The sequence below is a fragment of the Orbicella faveolata genome, unplaced genomic scaffold, assembly GCF_042242905.1.
Source record: "Orbicella faveolata isolate gen_17 unplaced genomic scaffold, um_ofav_v1 contig_36, whole genome shotgun sequence".
Classification (NCBI taxonomy): Eukaryota; Metazoa; Cnidaria; class Anthozoa; order Scleractinia; family Merulinidae; genus Orbicella; species Orbicella faveolata.
This window is the reverse complement of record NW_028301565.1, coordinates 9,674,720-9,685,953: the sequence shown is the minus strand read 5'-3', so window position 1 is coordinate 9,685,953 and position 11,234 is coordinate 9,674,720. Positions and strand designations below refer to the sequence as shown.

Below are 11,234 nucleotides of genomic sequence, written 5' to 3'. Positions count from 1 at the left end.
TTCCACTGATTAAGGCCTTGGCTTGTTGTTTTGGCGAGTTCGTCTGCGTTCTCTTGACCAACCATGATCGAAACCAATCGAACCGATTGAAGTTCGATTGGGCTCGATTACTTCACTTCAGTATTGTGCATGAGTCTTGTAAGCAGAACTTCTTTCACTTACAATGAATCTGATATGATCAGTGATTGTTCAATGAAAAGTAAGCCTGGTGAGGACGTCGATAAACACAGGAACACGGACCATTCGGAACATCCACGAACATGCCGGAACACAAAAGAATACCCGGGAGAAAATTAGAATCAAGTTTAACCAAAGTAGATTATTATCCATTAAACTGAATTTTGCCTGTATGCATATCACCCTATAAAGAACTCCAGTTTGCTTGCATTTAGTTCCACACAACTTTCCTGGTGGTTAGCTAGCTTTTTTGAACAGTTAATTCTGCATGCATTTATAGTTCTTTCATTATGTATACATGTATGTATCTCGATTAATGAAAAGGCTCTAAAAGAAATTTCACCCTGGTGTAGGCGATTGTTTTCTCGGGAGACTCTAAAATACACGATATAAAAATTCAAAGGAATGTCAGTCTTTGTATTTTCCTCCACTATCTGCTTTTCGTTCTTGCGTTCTTCTCCATTTTTTTAGTCACTTTATAGAGTGATTTGTAGGCCTTTAAGAGTCATAAAATCCAAATGTGTAGCTCACTTAGTGCGAATAAAAAAACTCCTTTTCCAAACCCCTCATTTCGTAAATCCAGTCGCATATATATATAGTTTAATTTTCATAATTTTTTTATTGTTTCGGCGTGTCCCGAAATGTATCATCGTCCAGGTTTTATCGACGGCCGGTTGACCGATAGCCTGTACTGGGTGTTGGGCTGGCAGAGCAAGAAAACGGCGAGAAAGAGTACTGGAGAGGACTGCTGTTTCTTCCCAGCAGACCATACGCCTGGACATGCAAAATTTGAAAACAATCAAATTTCAGGGACCAAGTGCAGTTTGAACACTGGAAGGGTCGGAGACGGCGTAGATTTGTAATCTGGAGGTCCCGGGTTCAAATCCTCCTACCTGTCATATTACTTCATGCCACGTGCTCCCATCGGGCCTCGGGAGCTTGAAATAAAACCTCTGGTATGCGCCATATTGTCCGCTCGTGTTGTCGTGTAGTACCCGTTCCGTTGTTAAATAAAAAACATAGAAGGCAATGTTGTGACATGGATGTCAGAGGCGGGATAGATTTACGCCGACGGAGGAGTTTCAGTACTAGGACAACCAAGGAAACCGGTACGTGCGATTTTACAGTGTTGACTACAAGGTCTTATCGTGCGATTCAGCCAAAATGAGTGACTTGGTTGGTTTCGAAGTACCAAAAATAGACTGGACCCCTGGAACAAGGTAAACTTCTTCAACAAGCTCGAAGACTGCTTTGAGGGCCTGGGAACCTTTGACGTGAAGTCTTATCACATCACCCTGGACCCCAATGCAGAACCTGTCATTCACACACCACGTACCGAAAGGAAGTTGATTTCGAAAGGAAGTTGATGCCATGGTAGAACTTGGTGTGCTCGTGCCAGTAAGCGAACCCACAGACTGGGTTAACAGTATTCTCCTCTCTGAAACATCTAATGACAAAGGGGAAGTCACCAAAATCAGAGTCTGCCTCGACCCACGTGACTTAAACAAGGCAATAAAGCCTGAACATTACCACACTAAAACAATTAATGAAGTAGTCACGCAGCTTAGTGGTGCTAAATGTTTTAGTGTAGTTGATGCAAAGAAAGGCTACGTACTGGCATATACCATTAGATGAAGCCAGCTCCTACCTGACTACATTCAACACCCCGTTCGGGAGATATCGTTTCACTCGGCTCCTCTTTGGCCTTGTTGTATCGCAAGATGTGTCCCAGAAACACTTAGACTCAGCACTAGAGGGCCTGAAAGGAGTCACCGGCATTGCTGATGACACATTCGTATACGGAGCTACAGAGGAAGAGCACGATGCAAATATGGTAAATCTCATGATCAGATCCAGGGAGAGAGAAATCAAATTAAACAAAGACAAAGTGCAATTTCAATGTCAGGAAGTTAGCTTCTTTGGACACAAGTGGACCTGGCATTGCATTAAACCGGATGACAGTAAGATATCTGCAATCCAGAAGATAACCCCACCTGAGAACCGCAAAGACCTTCAAAGCTTCTTAGGCCTTGTAAACTACCTCACAAGATACTCAGTGCGATTGGCTAGCCACACAGCACCCTTGCGTAAACTCACCAAGAAGGACATAGCCTATATATGAGGACATGAACATGATCACTCATTCAACCAGGGCAAACAAGAAATTACATCAATGGGAGTTCTCAGATACTTTGATCCTAGCGTCGAGTCTGTCATTGAAACTGACGCTTCCCAGAAGGGACTAGTTGCTGTCCTTTTGCGACAAGGACAACCTGTATGCTATGCCTCCAAAGCACTAACAGATACAGAAAGAAAATACAGCAACATCGAGAGAGAAACATTAGGTGTAGTATGGGACCTAGAGAGGTTTAACTATTACATTTTTGGAAAGCACTGCGCAGTAAACACTGATCATAAACCTCTCGAGTCGACTTTTAAGAAGAGATTGTCCAGTTGCCCACCTAGTTACAGAGGTTCCTAATGAGAGCATTAAAATATGATGTCATTGTCAACTACGTGAAAGGTCCCGATGTGCCGATAGCCGACACTCTCTCAAGAGTCAGCCCATAACCTCCCCCTAACAACGGTCAACTTCCAGAAATATGCGTCCACCACATCACACAGAATCTCCCTGCATCTCCAACAAAGCTACAACAGATCCGTGACGAGACAGGGGAGGATCCTACATTGCACTTTATGAACGTCTATGGAGAGTAGCACGTTACCAGCTCCCCAATGTACCCCCAATAAAACGGGTTTGCTGAGCGAATGGTCCAGACTGTAAAGAACATCCTCCAAAAGTGTGATGAAAACAAAGAAGACCCGTACCTTGCTCTTCTGTCCTACCAAGCCACTCCTTTGGATCACCAGCTGAAGTCCCCGACCGAACTGCCCACCACCAGAAAATTTAAAACCAGATTACCTTTCTGCCAAAGGGTCCTTCTCAACAGTACTGACCATGAGGCCGTGAAAACCAAGTTTATGACCCGTCAAGAGAAACAAGCTCATTATTACAACCAGAATTCTGAATTCTGGACCATCCAAAAAGCCACTTGAAACTGACCAACCTATCCGCATGTACGATCACCAAGCAAAGACCTGGGAGCCCGGTGTTGTTATCAAGCCAGCCAAACAGCCAAGGTCTTATATCATCAGATCCAGCAGTACAGGTGTCACCTATCGAAGAACACGGTCCCAACTGAGACCAGATACAACTGCAGCAAGTGACCCACAACGCCAACGGATGGAAACCCCAGTGTACCAAGGTCAGCGGCAACTAGCTCCGCCCCAATTGGCCTCACGCAGACATCACAGAAGGACAGTATAGCAGCTAGACCGGGATCTGACGATACAGCAGCCCCACCGAACAACGCTCCGGGAAGGACCTCAGGCACGGCTGGGGGATATGTGACCAGATCTGGGAGAACTGTGACACCCACACAAAAGCTAGACTTATAAGAATAAGGACACACAGGAATAGGATTATTAGAATAAGCGCATTGAGGAATGTCCCTTTTGATCAGTATTGTAATGTTCTAGGGACAGAATATGTTCCATTTCGTTGTTGTTGTTGTTAAATTTAAAGGAAGGGAGATGTTATATTACGTCATCCCACGTGCTCCCATCGGGCCTCGGGAGCTTGAAGTAGAACCTCTGATATGGTCCATATTGTCCGCTCATGTTGTCGTGTAGTACCCGTTGCGTTGTTAAATAAAGAACATAGAAGGCAATATTGTGACACTACCTGCCACTAGATTGATTTGTGTTTGGTGGTCCCGAATTCGACTTTTCCACACCTTGTGAATAGCCAACTGGTTAGCCGCCAACCAGTTAGGATTCTTACAACATTTGCTTTTTTTTCCTTTTTCCATTTATAGGACCCAGTTTGCATAGCAGTGCTAAATCCATGACCACGAAGTGATTTATTCTATTTTCTTTTTTTATTTGCGACTAGACCTGTTCCGGGAATCCCGGCAGTATAGAGGCGAAAGCTGGCGAAAGTGTTCTCATTGATTCAATAGGCAAGAATCTCCTCGATCGAGGGCAGGGTTGAAATACCCCAAGACTTAGCCATAGCGTAGTTCATTCACAAGAGCCTGGAGGAAAAGTGAGTTATCAGATGGACTGAGTTATCGGCGGAATTTGTGATCTCCCTTAATTGCCGTAGCTGTACGGTTATAATAAAAAAGAAACTAGTCGAGTCGTCTTACCTGTGGGCATTCCAATAGTATGGGAGTGTTCCAACTGGAAACAACACTTTTTGTCGCTCGTGTTGGATTGCAATAAAATTTAGATCAGGAAGTTGAGAAGTTCAAGATATGTTTTGAATTAGAGGTGTACTGAGTCTAAGACGGTCAAATTACATTAGAGAAACTGTTTTATTGGTCTATTTCTTTAAAGATGGGTGTCAGAAGCGTTACCTCCAGGCTAAAGGTTGTCCAGGCTAGCATTAAAACGTCTCGCGTTTAATATACAATGCATTCATCATGCATGCATGCATTCATTCATTCATTCATTATAGTTCGGAGGTATAACTCGAAATTTCAGGTAAATTGTGCACTTTTTGATAGAAGCATTAAATTTGACACACAAATAGCAGTCACCAATACGAGCGTTTTCAGGTATATAGTGCCAATATGGACGTTCGCTGGTTTCCATGGAAACCACAATTTATTAAAGTTTGCATGAACTTCCTCTGTTTATCCTAGTTTATCAGCAGATTCTTTCATGTCAGTGGTTCAAACTTGTTTTACCAAGTTCGTTATTTCTTGGCATATATCCTTAAATACACGTTGCCATGGAAACGAAAAAATAAAATCTTACGTTTGTTGAAAATCGAACGAATTTCTACGGCTTGCCGTATCACAATAAACTTAGTCGCGAATGTATTGGCCATCACACACACAAAGCAGGGTAGTAACTCGTACCATCTTTTGCCATAGCTCTTTGTGTAACGAAAATGGCCCAGCTCTTTACAGCTGGCAGCTGCTGCTGGTAGAGTAATCCACCGTGACTGCATCTGCCCTTCTCTACCGAGATGTGCAGTCAGGAAGTACAGGAATTGGAATGGTTGCTTGTTTATATGCGTATCTATCTTAGTATGTGGCGCGCTTCACTAAGGGGTACTGTGAAAACGTGTGGCGGTTGTCGACGACGTGTTATCAGTTGATGCTACAAAATCATAGCCAAACCAGCCCAGTCATTGGTGAACACGTTGTTATCATTATCGTGACACAATAGGTTACCAAAGTAACAATATGACCTGCTAAAATCACCCTTAATTATAGTATTAAGGGCTTATAATTCAAAAACGGCACCGTGATTTTTTTCTTATTTTATCAAATTTTGATTAACAGGATAAGATGAAACATTTGGTAAAGTACGAAAAAATTCTGAACATAGGGTTCAGAGCCTCCTTAAATTTTCAAAACATGATAACAATGTGTTCACCAATAATTGGGCAGCTTTTTGAAACCACGATTGTAGCATCAAGTGATAAAGAGTGGTTATAATGACCCATCAAAATCTAGGTCTCGGAAAGTGCTGAAAACTGTTTTGAGCCACCTTTAGGCCTCCATTTATTTAGTATTTCTAGGAGGAAATTCTCTGTACTTGCACACATGCAGGGAGAAAAAAATAACAATTCTAATCCTACATACATTAATAATATAAAAACGTAAGGTAAAAGCGTGCATAAATTTTAAAAAGAACAAACAACAAGAACCTCGCGGGGGAGTATAATGAGTGAAAAACCTAATTATCGCCAGCTAGCTGGAATTAGAATTGATCAGCATTGGAATGCTCATAATCCTACAAAGTTTGGTGCTTGTATCAAAAATCGCACAATTGAGCAGCTATGCCGCCGGACTATTATAAATGGAGTAGAACCTTTGATTCCATCATCTTGTCATGGTCATTCCCAGTTTCCCAACTTGGAAATAGGCCCAAAGACCAATTATCAGTATCAAAATCGAAAGCATTTTGTTGGACATTTCTGTCTATAGTATCGCTGTACATGTTTGCGAGTCTTGCATTATTTTGACACGCAAATAAAACAGGAACAACATACAAATCACTAATGAAAATTCACAACGGTACTACACTAAATTAAGAAAGACATAATATGAGATTTACCATCAAACGTTTTTCTTTACCGAAAACAAAGTGAACTGAGTATTGGCTAGCGTACTCTTACGAAAACTAAGAGGAGCTTCAGCTAACCCGACTAATTTCGTTAGGTACAAATACCGCGGGGTATCTAACGAGTGGAGTTGGAGGATAATGCAAATTAAGTCAAGTACGAGGCTTAGGCCATGACCACACTAATCTGTTTTCGTGTGAAAACTGAAGCCTACTTTTTGATGCGTTTTCGCCTATTATTCACACTAAAAATACCGAAAATGCTGATGAAAACGGAGCCTTTTGAAAACGCTCCGTTTCTACTGTAGATAGGTGAAAGTGGAGGTTTCGAAAACGGTACCAAAAAAAGCGTCATATACTGATGTCGTTTCCATCACACAGCACGAAATAGCAACGTTACTGTTCCGTAAAGCTGCCGTAAAGCTCGTATTTATGGAACTTTACGGATCTTTACGCAATCGTAAAGTTGAACTTTAAGCGTCTTTACGGGCTTCTGTAAAGACGCATAAGGGGATACATTTACGGAACTTTATCGCATCGTAAAGTTGCGTGAAGCTATACTTTACTATGTCAGTAAAGTTTTTTTAAAGCACTGTAAAGGCATCCTTTCATACGGCTTTATGGACACGTCGCGTAAAGCTGTACTTTACTATGTCCGTAATGCCCTTTTAAAGCGCTGTAAAGGCATCCTTTCATACTAGTCCATGGGCCAGGACAGGTTCTCGGTACCACTCGGGGGGAGAAAATGTGAGTGATATCTGATGAAAGGTTGTATGAAGGACTTTTCAAATTTACTTGATAGCAATCGTGAAAGAGTAGCTTTCAGTATTTTTTGCGTACTTCTTTTTTTCAAAAATATTGCAGTGACATGGAAACGAGGCTCACATTAAAACAGTTATTTTAAATGCGTTCTTTATTTATAATATTAATAAATTACTACATTCTATAGTAAACAGCTTTTCTTAACATTTTTGGTTAAAAACTAAAATTTATAAGTTGATTTGCAAAAGAAAAACTTAAATGAAACCATGCAGCTCAAACTCTAAAAAGCATCATGGGTAACGTCTAAGATGACGGTCTCGCTGCATAATAAATACTTCAAAGTTCTTGCCAAATTTTCGCAGCTTGAACGCTTTTTATCAAGTATAGAGAAAAAGGGAACACTTAGTATTTTTAGGCTCACTGAACAAAATACTTACAAACATTCAAGAGTCTCTGTTCGACTCAAGGAAACTTGACTGATATGTACAGTTTCAATTGTTGTTTTATTCCTAGACCAAACTAAAGACCTGCTTTTAAAACTTGTATTATTCACTGCTCATATGATGAGAGTCTGCTAATTATTTCTATTTTAAAAAAAGAATCGACTCTGAAATATTTAGTGAACGCGGCTACAATTAAGAGGCATGGGCCATGCTTTATTCATTTGACAGAGAATACCAAGGAAGGATAAATTCCCCAAGTCATATATCACAGGAAATGCCGTAGTCTTTTTAGCATGAAGCGGGATTAGTTGGAGAGCATTTTTCAAACAACGGCCGCGAAACAGATTTCGAAGTCTAATTTGGAAAGCGAGGGGCAAAGATCTCGTCGGCAAGAGCCAAGCACGAGCAGAACTTGCTCGAAAATATACACTTTTTGCGAAAAAAAGACTGCATGTACAAGAACACGCGATCCCTTTGACTCAGTAGATTGACTTGTATTTAGATGCTTTAGAAAAGTTGCTATTTTTGCGGGTGATAGCAGGCTTATTGGTCCTTATTGGTCTTGCCTGTCGTGATTTGGAAGCAGCTGAAGCGTGTTATCATGGTCGGTGCTTTTGAGATTGTACCTGACCAGAGCGAGCAAGTACACTGACTTGGAAAGCAGTGAATCGGACTCAGATGAGAACCAATTTTTTTGATATAGAGTTTCAAGCTTATGACAAAGTGTTTGAGTTTATTTGATCAGATTTATTAAATCCCAAGCTTAGTTAGATGATTGATCTGTGAGAGAAGCAGTAATCTCCATGCGATCAATGGGCGCTACTGAAATATCCGAATCAACCAAAAAGACACTTTTGAAGAAAGTTAGAAAACGATTTCGGCGACTTGTTACAATTTCAAGATCTCCCCAACAATAATAAAGTTTTTGTTCTTTCCAAATTTTTCAAATGCTCAACTGGCCAGAGAGATAGTAACTTCATCTCAGCAATTCGACAACAGGGGTGACTCCATGTAAAGTCAGGGAAAATAGCAAGTTGGACTGTACATCTGTAATGTAGTTCTTTCAAATAATACTGAAATGGCATTGCCACCGAAATCTTCTGAACTATGTGAGAATGCAATCAATCTCCCAGCAGAACTAGATGCCTTTCTACATACTACTTCTAACTAGCAACTCAGAAATCCCAACGGAATATCCTCATCGCTACCGGTGCCTTGTTGGCAACTCTTTTGGGCGAGACATCATATACGGGATAACTGGAGGAAAACCTTCCAAGCAAATTCTATTACCATACGCAGTAAAAACTTTGCAAACGGCAATGTTGAACTTATACAGATGCTAAGCCGATGTGGGCATGGGATTGCCTATACGCAAATTGAGGAAATAAACACAGCACTTTGCCTACAAAAAATGGCCTTGACGCCTGATAATGATGTTCCTTTGCCGAAAAATATTCAGGCAACGCTTGCGTGGGATAATATTGATAGAATAGAAGAGACGCTTTATGGCGCAGGAAAATCTCATCGAGTAAATTTTATTGCTGTCTAAGCCAGGCACTTTGGTCCTGGAACCTCCTTCCGCCCCCTGGAACTGAGCAAGCTAGGACAAGGAAACGGAAACATTGATCCTCTAGTAATCTCGCTTGTACCTCCATATAACGCTGGTGATCGCACGACAGGAAGAAGACATTGATGATGTCGATGCTCGAAGGAAGCTGGATCAATCCCTTAAGGGAGAAAGGCAAGAGCTAGTTGTCTATCTACCGGCAACCTCGCAACTCCTGAGATAGAGAATGATCTGCATGCTTCCGGCAGAGGCTTTCGGAGACACGGTTTATAAGACATTTTGCCATGACAGGCTTGAGTCTGACCTACGTAAGGTGAAATTCTGCGACAAAATTACGAACTTCAAACTAAGTTTAAACAAGATGAAAGGACAAATAGGGTCAAGCAAGGAATTAATCATTAAAGCGGATCGTGCGCAGTTTGCTCAAATGATCATCTGATTACTGCTGAGAACAGAACGTTAAAGCTGAATGATGTACTGAACCACCATCTCGGACCTTGCCCTCGGGCCCTTGACTCGGCTGATGCCGCGATTGCTGAAGAGAACCAGTAAATCATTACTTGCCAAGGAGCCAGCCAGAAGAATATGACAGAAGTAGATATGATTCCTCAGCCGTGCGGGCGAATTTTTGACGGAATGGTAATGGTCCAGAAGATAAGAGGCGACCAGAAAACATTTGCTGAATTGGCTGACAGTATGATGTCCATGGCTTTGCATGAATGAACAGACAGCCAGCGTATTGACGTGGTCTTCGACGTTTACAGAAATAATTCGATCTAAAACCACAAGAGAGAGAAGAGAGGCTCAGAAAGCGGTCATAAGGTCAAAAACTTCAAGGCAAACTACAAGATACATCAATGGCTGACATTCTTGTCCAATTCCAAGAATAAATCGCTCCTGAGCAAATTTATTTCAGAAAAGTGGCAAAATGAGAGGCACAGAGAGAGGTTTGCTGGAAAGACAATCTTCGTGACGACCGAGGACTACTGCTATGAACTCTCCTCAATCGGAGTAACAGCAAGAGAATAGCTAAGGTCGACGCACGAGGAAGCAGGTACCAGAGTGTTTCTTCATGCAGCGCACACAGAGCGGTAGTTATTATGTCTAAGGCTTTTTTTTAATTATCGCACGGTTATGGAGTCTGTAACGCCATTGGACTTTGTTGTAGGATATTCTATGCGAAACAGGGCAAAGTTGACTTGAGCCAGCTACCTCCCTGTGCAGATTGTTTTTGTTGTTTAAGGATGTACTCCTTGAGAGCAAACTACCAATTGCAAGCAGCTATTCGGAGAAGTTTACAGAGCTGCCTTCAAGTCCCTTCACTAGTTGGTTAAGGATGGGTCGAAGAGTATTGCAACTTATCCATCAAATGGGTGAATGGCAAACCCTCCCCTGCAGTTCTTCTTGAGTTTCTCTCCTGTTTTTGTGCAAGATCATGCAAGCTGTTCACGTGCCGACCTGCCTTATAAATGGCCTTAAATGCACTGATATGTGCCCCCTTCGTGACTGCAACAATACGGGCCTTCAGTAATGACGACGGCGACGCCAGAGACGACGTCCAGTATAAATTAGTTTTATATTTTACCTTCGAATTTCGCAGCAGTATAGATTTGTTCGACGCACCTATCTGTCCCAGAACTTACTCAAGCTAAATATGTAATGCCAGTGTTGAATTCCAAATTAAAATACAAAACATTAGCCGCTGCCGTTCGCGTTCTCCAAAATACGCAGAACCTAGTCATCTCACGTTGTTATTTTGAAGAGGACGGCAAAGAAATGTACAAAGATTTATAACGCACTTGCACAGCCATTGTTCTGGTCATTAAACCTTTTGTTTGGTAACGTTCTCGTTGCCGTTGCCGTCGTGGTTTGCTTAAGGTCTCTAATTGTTTTGCTCATTAAACCTCTTGTTTGGTGACGTTCTCGTTGCCGTTGCCGTCGTGGTTTTCTTAAACTCCCTAATAGTGCTGAGGATGAGGAGATTCTTGATGAACAATGCTCTGATGACGAGGAAGATCAGGAAAATTAAGGCATTTTAAATATCAATAGAAATAATCCGTTAAGCTAGATTAAGAAGATGGTGTGGAGGAAGTTGTGAAACGATTACTCCTCCTCGTGAATCGTGCTTTCTTTTTATGGCAATA

General features: G+C 41.6%; 1 pseudogene; it reads left to right on the top strand.

Annotated features, from left to right (window-relative positions):
• Window positions 1-9,402: 9,402 nt before the first annotated feature.
• Window positions 9,403-10,270, top strand: LOC149102226 (uncharacterized; annotated as a pseudogene).
• The last annotated feature ends 964 nt before the right edge of the window (window positions 10,271-11,234 follow it).